The 13,116-nt window shown below is 37.4% G+C and overlaps 1 protein-coding gene across 3 annotated transcripts in view; it reads left to right on the top strand.

The window, feature by feature from the left end:
* The first annotated feature begins 1,361 nt into the window (after window positions 1-1,361).
* LOC110023979 (protein STICHEL) overlaps window positions 1,362-13,116 on the top strand; it is a 40,433-nt gene continuing 28,678 nt past the window's right edge. For all 3 annotated transcript variants that reach the window (XR_002293952.1, XR_002293951.1, XM_020723659.1), the window contains exon 1: window positions 1,362-1,678. The gene's annotated coding sequence lies outside the window, so the exon portion shown is untranslated. The remainder of the gene's footprint in view (window positions 1,679-13,116) is intronic.

The following is a 13,116-nucleotide window of genomic DNA, read 5'->3' as shown; positions in this document are numbered from 1 at the left end:
GTGCCATTTCAATCGACTGACCCATATCGACCAAGCTCAGTCGACTAAACTGATCTTGCCGACATGAATCAGACTATGAATGACTGACTAAGTCAGAAAGTAGCAGGCGACAATCTCATGTATGAAAAATACTAGAGATACCTCAATACAGACCCCTTTAAAGCATGTGCAAAAATGTAACATCTTCATATTGTACCATATCCTCTATAAATAAGAGAATCATTTTATAAACAATGCATGACTGATGACGACGAATTATTGTTCATTACTGTACACTCCTCTCTCTTTCTTTCTCTCTCTCATTACTTATGCTATATTTTTTGGGCGTGATTCACAGACAAATCATATTCAACATATACATAAATACATAAGAATTAGGTGGCATGCATTTAAATGCCCCAAAAACTTAATTCCCATATGTATATTTATTAAGAACTGACTTGATTATTTCTGGATCGGAAAACATTATAAAAATGAGACTTTTTTTCCAATTATTATATATGACAAGGTGAAATCATTACATTTAAAAAAAATTATAAAAAATTTTAATATTTAGAATTGATATAAAATTTTAATTTGCATCTAATTAAATTTAAAAATTTTGTTGATTTCTAAAACTATATGTTCTTAACTTTAGCTGATCAATTATATCATCATTCGATAATTAAATGGTTAAACATTTAATTAATTAATTATTATTTAAGAAATTAAAGCTGATTTTAATATTATTTTTTTCGGATAAGATGAGCGGGAATTTGAGATTCTTCTGCGAAGCCTTTACATAAATACCACCTAGATCATATGTATTTATATATATGATATCTGAATTTTACTTTCTTAAATCTATACCAACCAAATCTTTCATATCACATGACTTTTAAAAAAGTGAAGTACACCTTGCAAATTTTAATACAAAGATAAAATATGCATTTATAAAAATTAAAATTTACGTGCTAGATATATAAACAATGGGGAATTGAGTGGTATGTACGTAACTCTTTCTTCTCCCAATCTTGTCTGGTAACATAAGAAAATATTCTTCCTATATAATTCAGGTGTTATTGTATGTTATTTAAGTATTATTGTGTGTTATTCAAGTGTTATTGATGTGTTATTATGTTATTATAACACCGATAATATTCACAGAACTCAATAACATATGAATAACATATAATAATAACTGAATAACACAGAATAATATGAAGGAGTATCCTCCTGTATTATCAGACCGATTTTTTTTTCTTTTGACTTGATTTTATTGAACTCGAGTGTAATATTTTTTCATTAGTCCAGGGGTCACCACTATAAAATTAATATCAATCAAATCTCGCTAAAAAAGTAATTTTTTAAGATTGTGAGCAGCTCGTTGCCTTTAAGGGAATCCCAGAACAAAATCTCGGCGGTTGTCCAGCGAAAGTTTCGGTTTTTCAATGCTAAGGGGGCGCCGAGCTCCGGGCCTTGCCAGCTCAAACACTTATAAATCTTATTTTATAACCTGACAACGGACCCTCTACTGTAAAAAATATGTGATCTTGAGCAGGTTTCCAAGCAGATCTCTGCAAATAATGTGGTACAGTCATGATTTGGTTTTTCAGTGATTTTCTGCTTCCATTTGTCTGCACCTCCAGTTGTGCTTTCTCTTCAGCTTCTCATCGGTCCGGAACTAGGGCGTTCACAGGTGCGTCTCTCTCAAATTCATTTCTCTTCTGTTTGTTGGCTTAAAATGCGGTTCATTTATTGGGTTTTCGCTGGTTTTTGTTTGAGAATTGTTCGGAAGGAATCTTACTTTAGGACTCTACTCGGGGTAGATCGCGTGGTGATGGTGGTGGTCGGCGATTGTATGGAACAGAGAGAGCGAAGGGCGGTTAATGGGCTGGAAGGTGTGACAGCAGCAAATGGGTGTTGCTAGCAGGGAGGGGGAAGTGCGAGGCTGCAGGAACAACAAGTTTCGTTGCTGTCCCGGGTGGTGGCAAGCTAGAAGGATGACAGGACAATGAGGAAAACAACATATAATGGCTGTTGTGGAAGGCAACAACAAGGGGAAATGACTACGGTAGCGACAGGGGATGTGCTGGACTGCATGACAACAACAAGATGGCTACTTGGGGCGGCGGTAGCGAGGATTGGCAGATGGAAGGTGTAAAACTGTAGGAGAACAACCAGGGGCTGCAGTTCGGGGATGTTGCAGCAAGGGCGGGCGACGAGGGTTAGGAAGCGATGTGGCAAAGATGGTGAAGGATAGGGGGAAGAATAATCACTATCTTGACAGCGAGATATAGCTAAAGTATCACTCCACTCCTGGATATAGTCCTAGATGGGAAAACAGAGACGTTGACGACTATCCCGAACAAACACACGATAAAAACTGAACCATAAGACATCATAAAAACAAATATAAAGTATTAGGATAACTAGGGAGGACCCCACTCCCTTGGAGACAAGCCCTAGGCTAATGGATGGCCCAGCGAACCCTCCAACTTATGGACCGGTTCGGTCCAAGTGGGGACATAGCAATTGTCACACCTATTTGATGCCAATGTCAGTCTCCCAGGGCTCGGGGGAGCTTTGACCTCATATGTCGAAGCTTCTGTTCCCCGATAGTAGGGAGTTAGGTTAACCTAGTTTAAGACAACAAAAATGTCGTAATCTTCCAACAAGTTAATCCTGTAGGCATCGTTATTCAGTTTCTTGAGGATTCTGAAAGGTTCACATGCTTTGGGTTTTAGCTTCCCAATATATCCCACTACAAAATAAATTCTCTCATCTACCCAAGATAACTTTAAATAATGTACGTAATTTTAAGGCATATCCTGATAGAATAAGTAACCACCTTATTTTGGCACAACCAAGTTGGAGCTACACACTAATGAGTCTTCTTACAAACTATGTTTAGAGCCATCAAGTCTATAACTTAATTCTCCCACTCATCATACTCTACTGATTATATATTTGATAAACAATTTCTTCAGAAGGAATCAACTCTGGAATGAAATTTAGGGCAGGTTGGACAACTCTCAACGAAACGACTTAAAAGAGACCTCATCTTTTTTTCTAGAAGAATCTAGACCCCACTGTCAGATGTTATTTCTCACAAAACACATAAGGAAAATTTCAAGGTAGCAATTCACCATGCTCGTTTGGCCATCTAATTGTGGTGGTACATTTGAATTGAATTGAATTTTAATACCCATATTACTCCATATAGGCTTCCAGAAGTAGCTTAAAACCTTCTCATCTCTAACATATTGGATTTCTCTTAGTAGTGACAACTTAGTAGGTAGACTTTATGTCTGAAATCTAAATTCTCTTATTTGGAGTTTTCAAATATTTGGTGTCAGTTTCTCAAACAAATGATCATTTTGGACAACCAGTGTTAGTCCTACTGATGCTCCTCTTATTGCCTGCAAAAAGGTAGTTCACAAGATCACATTTACAAACTTTGCATGAACTCCTATCACATGAGATTCACTACTTATTAGAACATCTATTGTTAATCCTAATGGAGTATCTCTAATGGGCTTAGCTGAATCGCTGATGTCTTTTCTTCGTTGGTTGAACATTGAAACTCCTGTATGAAGCCTTCATTTCTTCTATGTCACTATTGTTTTCTTCAAATACTCTTTATTCTGTGAAAATGATCTCTCTTTGATTTCGACAATTAGATGTCATATGGCCAAAACCGTGACATTTGAATCTCTTATTAGCGGAGATAAATTTGGGAGTGCTGGCAGTCTCCATATTTCTCCACTATATACAGTTCCTCCTCTGGCTGAGTCGGCTTAGGTGTTTACTAGTTGTATTCTTGATATTTTACATGTAGGTACCTGTGCTGCATCTCCTTTTCTATCTTGGACCAAGTAATGATTTTGCATTTTTACTTTTGGTGGGGTAGGTGCTTCAAAATTTTTCACCACTGAAATACACTCTTCTTTAATTTGATGGCGACTAGCTTTGCCATTATGTTCGGGGTAATATTCTTGTATTCAAAGACCTGTTCCATTTCCTGAAGCCATTCGATGAATTTTTCTGGATTGTTGTGACTGTCAAAATTATAAATTCACCTTTTTTTCAAGATCCTTGTTTTTCTTTCTTACGTCTTATGCCAAGTCTTTGGGATAGTATTCTTCATCAGTAAGAACTGTCTGGTGGAAGGGATCCACCTCATTCTTTTGGATATGATGATTCACCATTGTCACTACTGTTGTCTTCTCTCGAAGGTCGCAAACCTTTGTTGCAGTTGGAGGATTTTCCGCTGCATATTCTCCATAGAAAGTTCTTAATTTGCTTTTGACACTTCTTCTCAGTGGCATGACTAGAGTTTATGTTTGGAGGAGGTGAAAGGGGTGGGTTAGAGCTGGAAAGAAAAATTTTGGCTGGTTGATTTGAAAAGTCAAGAAGGGGAAGGGTTTTTGGTGGGATTTTATAACCTTAAAATAGGACTAGAGTTAGCCTAATTGTGGTTCCAAATAATACTGGAATTAACCAACAACTATGGGGAAAACAAATATTACTAACATCAAACAAAAAAAGTAGCACCCTAATAAAACAAAAAATCTGAAATTGCAACAAATAATAACACAAACTCAAACTAGGGTGGATCCTGGAATAATGGTCTTGGTAAATGAGGGTGTGGATCTTCTGAGAGGTAGTAAGGGCTGGTTAATGGGCTGGAAGGTGTGGCGGTAGAAAAAGATTGCTGGCAGCAGCGATGGGGAAGTGCTAAGCTGTAGAAACAATAAGTGTCGTTTACTATCCTGGGCGGTGGCAGTAAGAACAATGGTTGGACAGTGAGAAAAACAACAAATAACAATTGTCTTGGGCGCAACACTGAGGGATTGACGACGACAGTGACAGTAATGGGGGTTCCGATGGACTGCAAGACAACAAGAAGATGGCTGCCTGGGGCAACAGTAGCGAGGAAATGTAGCTCAAAGGTGGGAAACTGCAGAAAAACAACCAGATACTGTTGCTCGGGCCGGCTGCAGCAAGGGCAGGCGACTAGGTGTGATGTGGGAACGATGGGGAAGTATAGGGGACAGGATAACCCACCAACTTAGGAGCGAGATACAGTGGGAGAACCACTCGATCCTTGGATACCATCCTAGACGAGAAAACAGAGATGTTGACAGTTTTCCCGATCAAACACATGATGAAAATTTAACTGTAGGACATCACTCAAAGTAAATCTAAGGTACTCGAATAACTAGGAGGGCCCCACCCCCATTGACGGCAAGCCCTAGGCTAAAGGAGGGCCGACTGACCCCACCCCTCCAAATCCTATTCTGGTTCAGTTTAGACAGGAACGTGATAATCGCTGAGCCTATTTGATGCCCTCATCAATTTTTTTTTGCATGCTTGATAATTTTACTGTGCAAGCTACCATATTTAATTGGTTTTACCATTATATTTTGAAGGAAAGTGTTGGCTAGGCACAATCTCGCCAATTTTAAGTTTGTTTGATGGAATTATCTGTATATTTCTTGCTTTGGTTCTTTATTTATGGGATAGAAAAGAATAAGAGATGTCCCATTTTTACGTGAGAAGTGGAAGTTGCATTGAATTATGAAAACATCTCGTAGCCGATGTCACCACCTAACTGGAAGCATCTAAGTTTTACTAAATCTGATAAAATGGGTTTTCAAATTGGTTATTTCAGCTTGCTCAAGTCCTTCTCACCTCCTAACTATGCATGGTACTGCCATTAAAAATGACGCCTATTGCTCTTCCATCATTGAGGTTGATGCTTGTTATCATCGCCAAGTTTGATGCCTATTTATGCCAATACTGGTCACACTTATCATTGCCACAAAAGCTTACACTTGCTATTGTAACCATGGTAGATGCTTGCCATTGCCATCAACACTTATATTTGTTGTCATCACCAATGCCAATGCTTGCTTTCATCCCTAGTGTATTGACATTTAAGTCGATGTCTATCATCTCCAAGTAGGCAAATTTCCACTTTCAACTTCTACATTGAGGCTCGCTGTAGAGACCAATGTCAATGCCTGCCATCATCACCAAAGTTGACACTCACTATCATCACAAAGGTCGATGTCATCGCCATCACAAAAGCTGATGTTTGTTTTTGCAATAAAGGCCAATGTCTGATGTCGCCACTAAAGCCAATGCATGCCATAACCACCATAATCGGCTTCCACGGTCATTGAAACATTATTGTCCTTTGTTGATGTGAATATTGTCTATGCTCACTATGACGATTGTTGTTGGCACCAATATGAATAACAACGTCCACACGCCGTCATGTAAAATATTGATTTACTCCATCATCATCAATGTTGACACATTTTTACCATCAAATTCGTTGCCCAGCATTGCCAATTTGTTTGACACCGACCATCACAACAAAACCGACATCTAGTGTTGCTAATAAGGCAAACACTCATTATTTATGAGGGCATTTTATGTGATACACATAATTTGCTTGTTTTGCTAGAAGGAAATTATGAATATATATATATATATATATTTGTTGTTTAGCTCCTATCATTTTGATGATTTTGTACAACCTATGAACTTCAGTTTGCTGATTGGGAACAAGAATCATGGTTAAAAATAAATAATTTTTTTATTCTTCTGAAGATATTGTAATTATAATCTAATAGAATTTTATGGTAGTTGCACTTATTCTCCATGTGTTTTCTTTAACACCTATTACTTTTGTCTAGCTTAAATCTATTTCCTATAAATTAAGTCATGTTTTTACCGCCCTCATTGGTTCTTATGTTGGGTCATGTAATTCTGAACTTTCAATCACCTCTTTTGGATTATAAATCTACCAGATGTTGCATTAGAATATTGAAATCTAGAGATTGTAAAAGTATGGCAATATATTTTTAAAGATTGAAGAAACTTATAGATACTTTAATTTGAAAATCCATCTTCAATTTTCTTATAAATCACGTCATGATTAGGTGTTGAGAGCAAAATCTCAACAGTTAAATGCGATATTGTGATACAGCTTAGCTAATATTTCATAATCACTTTGAATGAGATGCCTCTATACCTATGCTAAGAAGTGTCACACTTTTGCGTTGAGGAGAACATATTGTGTTGTAGCATTTATCTCTTTACCATTTAAATATCTTGATGTGTATTTATCGTAAGCATTAGTTTTCCCTTAAAAAAATATATAGTGATGATTAAAATGTTTCAAAACTATCAATATCTTCATTACATCCAATTCTTTTTAGGCTATTTTGTATATAAGAGTCAAAATATGAGTAGAAATGCAATGCCCGATTTTAATACACTGTAATGCAAACGTTACACTTTTGAGATTTTAAGAAGAGACGAAAGGAGATTAGGAGAGGGAGCTGATGGAATGAAGAATATATAAAAAATAGAGCGAGAGGGATAAGGAGGTCAAAGGATCACTTGCAAGTGTGATCGTCGAGCGGCTCGATGAATGGGACGGAGGCAGAGAAGATGAAGGCATAACTATTAGCTTCTTGGGATGTGCCAAATCGAGCAACTGAGGGTTATGATAGGCCCATGCTCTACTATCAGCTTCTTCTATGTCTTATGAGCACATGAGAGGAGGAGGTAAGGCATCATGTTTGTGTGATTAAGATTCAACATTGATTTCAAGCAACGATTGTGTGGGAGCTTGCTTTCAAGCAAGAGAGATGATCAAGCATCCCATCTCACAATTTTGGTCTTTACTAAGAGCACATTCAGTGCAGGCCATAGAATCTTGAGCAAGAAGCCATGGGTGTAGCGCAACCGGTGCAGTTTTGCTGTCGAGACGTGGTCTCAAGTGGTTTCTGGAGTGAAGGGGAGGTAAGGAACCCGAGATAGAGGACTTTTGTGCGTAACATTGAGCATATGTTTGTGTATACTAATGAGGTTAGGACATTTTGTTATATTAATGAAGTTTTTTAATATGTAATTTTGATAAGAGATGAAGTTATTTATAAAAAATAAATTAATTTAAAATGTTTTAACTATGATCAAAGTAAGTTAGAAATATTTTAACTATAGAGTATTTAATAATTGAATAAATTAAGAGCAAGAATGCTTCTAGAAGTGTTAATTAATATAAAATTTAAAAGAAATAAAATTAATATGAAAATGTTACATCCGTAAGTGCAGGTTTTTTTTGACATATGATAAGAATCATCCGAGCTCAAGGTGAGTACGCATACCCTTAAGTAGCATTTTTTACTTCTAAGGCCTCGTTTGGGGCAGCTTATTTGGTGCGGTGCATTTTGAAAACTGCTGCGTTTTAAGACTGTCGTTTAGGTAAGCTGCGTTTTGACAACATATTCAAAATGCTGCGTTTTCAAATCGCCGAAAGCAGCATTTCACAACGTTCTTGGCTAGGTGTGGTGGTTGCTTTCTAGCTGTGGTCTGGTTTTTTTAAAAAAAAAATTGTAATAGCCATCGCAGCTTTTTGAAGAGCAGATTATTTTTCAGCAACTTATTAATAAGTTTTCACTGCCCCAAATCGACCCTAAACCAGTTGCATGAATTATTATTTAACGTGTGATTAATACACTTGTAAAACTATTTTGATGCATCTACTATTCAATATATTGATCATATTGTTACAGATACTTATAGGGTCTGTTTGGGGCAACTGCAGCTTATCCAGCTTATGCTGATAAACAACTTATCCTGATAATCTGATGATGAGCAGCTGATTTGGATAAGCTGGTTGGCTGTTTGGTTTGTGTTTTTGGAAAACAACTGATTCTGGATAAATGAAAATTCTGCCCCTGTTTTGGATAAGCTATTTGATTTGTGCGTTTTGTAAATAACCGATTTACAGATTTTCTTTAGTTAAATGAACAATCAGTCACACAGAAGTTGTATTTTTCTCAACAAACGACAATGTATACGTGTTAGATATTTTAGAATCAATTAACCATTTTCAGACTAATTTGACACATACAGACCACCCAAAAATTCCAACATAACATTGATTTATATGGAAAAGAACTGTTGAAGTCTTCTGCTTACAGTGGTTGCAGTGCTTACAGAATGATAAAAGGAAATTTAGGAAAATCAGAAACCTATGTAAAGTCTAAACTTTAATTTTGGCTATACTTTTCATCATTATCAAGCCAAAAATCAATAAATTATTTGAATCATTGAGTATGTAAAGATAAATTATTTGCTACTAATATTGGCTCAAAAGAGACGATAAACTAATTTCTGGATATTGTATACTAAAAAATAAAAAAAATAAAAGAGAAACATGCAGGCACAGATTTAAGTGATGGGTGAATGCAAAGTTATGGCTTGATCTATCTGTAAAATAATTTGGGTAAAGCGAATAATTTGGGTAAAGCGCTTCTGAAATTGTTTGTTTTTCTAATTATAGTTGAGGATTGGTACATTAAAAGCTATTTTATCATTTACATTACCAAATACTCAATATGAGAAGGGCAATTTGAGAAGACCATCTTTACCTGCTCTCCTGCAATTTGAGAAGATCATCCTTACCTGCTCTCCTTCGCTTCAGCTGTTGCTTTTGAGGTAGGGGCTTTGCCCGGCTTTCGGCAGAGGAGCTACAGGCGTAGGGCAGAGGAGCAAAGGAGGAAGGGGCTTCGCTTGGCTTTTGGTAGAGAAGCGACGGAGGAAGGGACATCGCCTGGCTTTCGGTAGAGTGACGAACGTAGGGCAGAGGACTGACGGAGGAAGGGGCTTTGCTTGGCTTTCGGCAGAGGAGTGACGGAGGAAGGGACATTGCTTGGCTTTCGGCAGAGGAGCGACGGACGTAGGGCAGAGGAGAGATGGAGGAAGGGGCTTCACATGGCTTTCGGCAGAAGTGCGACGGTTTAGCTTTCGGGAGAGGTCTTCGCTTGGCTTTCAGCGGGGAGGTAAAAGCTGGGAGCGAAGATTTCGACGAGTGAGGGCAGGGAGGTAAAAGTTGGAGTGAACGCGGGTCGCGAACGCCGATTGCGGGTATAACCCCGATCGCGGGTATAACCCCACGTCCGGCTTCTAACCAAAATACGAAACGCGGTTTTAGGATAATCACCCGAAACGTGCGAAACAAACGGTGAGGCGATGTTTTTGAAAATGCCGCCACACTTATAAGCTATCCCAAACAGACCCATAGTCTCTCAACATGAAAAGTTTTATGCATTATTTATTGAATATTATACATTGAATGATATGAATATATGAATGATATGGATTTTGGAGAGTGATTGTATAAGTATGTTGACTATGATGAAGTTCATTTCCTTATGGTACTAGCATGAGAGGCCAAGATATTCATGCACGTAATTGGAAATGAATATGAATATTGATATATCTTAATTGATACAATTTTAGACGATGCTTCCATGACAGTTATATAAATATAAAATGATATATATATTAAACATATTGAAAAGTATGTGCATATGTGAGGAGCGAGTCTTGATATATAAATACATTATTGCTAAGTTACATCGCATAACACCTTATGGGTAGTAAAATCGTTGCGACAATGTCTACTGCTATGCAAATAGTTGTCATAGTTCTTTAAGCATATGTGAGGATTGAGTCTTGATCTTGAAGAAAATTCCATGCTAGCCTGGCCTGCATGAGTCCCTTCCACCTATCTAAGGCATGAAAACCCCAACCCTTGGCATGAGATGGTTGACATGTCTCGCACCCTATACATTGAGTTTGGAAGCAGCTTTCTGTAATAGATTAATAAAATCTCCTTTCTTAAGTTTTTGCATAGCCAATTTAATCTCGAGATATTTGATTTTATGTACCCGTCTGAATTGAAAAAAAATGTTACTTATTCTTCTTTTCTTCCAGCTCACATTAAATTTGCTTAAAATGATGGCCGATTTGGACAAATTAATACATTGACTTGTCCAACTACAATAATTGTCCATAATATTTCTCAGCACTTTAGCCGCCTTCATCCATGCTTCCGAGAACAAAATGATGTCGTCCACATATAATAGATGTGAGATTTTAGGGGGTCCATTAGAAGGGTTGTTGCCTATATGTTCAACTCTTTCGCGAAAAGCAAGTGAAAGAAGCTTCAAACAAATAATGAACTAGTGCGTTGAGAGAAGGCACCCTTGTCGGAATCGACATTCCACTTTAATCCATGGTGGCTATTTGCCATTGATCACAAGGCTAAATGTCAGATTCTCCGCATAGGAAAGTACCCAATTGCTGAACTTAGCCATTTTTCAGGCATGTTTCTAAGTGTTCCCAACTCATTTTATTGTATGCTTGTTCCATATCGATATTAATTGCCATAAGACCGGATTTATGGGTCTAATGTCTAATTTTGTTCATCATTTCCCGTGCAAGCAAGCATTGGTGCGAAATATACCGCTGCGGGATGAATGTTTTCTGCTTTTGTGAGATTCCCTGGGGCGCATTCTTTTAAAACGATAACGACGACGACAACAACAAGAACAATATGAAGCCTTTATCCCACTAAGTGGGGTTGGCTACATGAATCCTTTTTCTCCATTGTGTCCTATTGAGTGCCATATTTTAATTTAATTCTAACAAATTATGATCATTTTTTATACGACATCCCCAAGTCTATTTAGGTTTACCTCTCCTCTCACTTTCTTAACATAAGTTGAATATAAAGCATCCGCTCTCCTAAAATTTTGGCCACAACTTTGTATACGGTTTGACATAAACTTATTGGCTTGGACATTTTAGGTGTATAAGCATGTTTCACCTTAGGCGGGAGAACAACAAGGGATTCTTTCTAAGCATTTGGCATTTTTATAATAAAAAGAATTCATGGATTGCTTGTAGAACCTCTTTGTTAATGACACTCCACAATTGCTTATAAAAATAACTGATAATTACAACACTGCTTGGAGCCCGGTTAGGAGCCATTTGTTTTATCGCATTCAATATTTCCTCATTGGTTAATTCAGTCACGAGCTATGTAGCTTCCCCCAAATATAGAGCCAAATTGGTAATACTCAACCAACCATCCATGCTGATTGGCGCCTTCCTTGATTTACTGGTGAAGAAATCCATAAAGGTCTTGATAAATTGATTTGATTCTCAGAAAAGCTCCCATTGTTCAACTTCAAACGACTAATGCGGTTAGTTTTGTTATGAGAACTAGCCATTGAGTGAAAAAAGTTGGTGTTCGAATACCTTCTTGCAACCATCCAACTTTGGCATGTTGTTGTCACCACATAGTTAGGCATGCAAGCATGACATTAAGTTCATGCACCTTTGCGCAAAGTTCAGTTTTAGTTGCAGTTGTTAACCCCTCTTTCGAGCAATCCAAAATTTGTAGATCCATAGTTTCAGCTTCTATTCTATTTTTGAGGGCTCCCATTTTTTCATTTTTTTACCCAGAAAAATGAAGTTTTGAGAGTGTGTTTGCCCTTCCTTTCCAAAATTTATACTCTGGTAACGTAATTAGCTCTCCCCCAATTGGTTTGAACTATATGCTAAATAACATGATATGATAACCATAATACTCAGTTTTACTTGAGTGATCATTTTGTGCCCTTATCTTGCTGCATTAGTTATGACTAAACATTTATAGGCAGAGGTACCTTGGTGTATGCTTTTTGCGGATGATAACCTTCTTGTGGATATGTCTAGAGAAAGAGTTCAGGATAAACTTGAATTATGGAGGTCTTTATTGGATTCTGAAGGCCTGCATTTGAGAGATCTAAAACTGAATACATGAAAGTAGCTCTAGTGAAAAAATTGTAACTATGGGTGATCAAATCATTAGGTGTGAACGTTTTAGATATCTCAGGTTTATCAAGGGCATAATACAAAGGGTGAAGTTAGATGGGGATATTATTAGTAGAATTCAGGTTGGTTTGTTGAAATGGAGGAATGCATCCGACCTATTGTGTGATAGAGAAGTACTTCTTAAACTGAAAGGAAAATTTATATGATGGTGGTGAGACCTGCAATGCTCCATGACGCAGAATGTTAGCCTTTAAATGAGAAGCCTAAAACAAATCTAAGTGTTGTTGAGATGAGAATTCTTAGGTGGATGAGTGGCTTGACATTTAGAGACAAAATGCAAAATGAATATATCCGTGATTGGGTTGGTGTAGCTCCAGTGGCAGACAGGATTAGATAGAGTTTTCATAGATTACTTGGGCATATTAGACATCGACCATTTGACGA

The sequence above is a fragment of the Phalaenopsis equestris genome, unplaced genomic scaffold (genome assembly GCF_001263595.1).
Source record: "Phalaenopsis equestris unplaced genomic scaffold, ASM126359v1 Scaffold000239, whole genome shotgun sequence".
NCBI lineage: Eukaryota > Viridiplantae > Streptophyta > Magnoliopsida > Asparagales > Orchidaceae > Phalaenopsis > Phalaenopsis equestris.
This window is presented reverse-complemented; position numbering and strand designations above follow the sequence as displayed.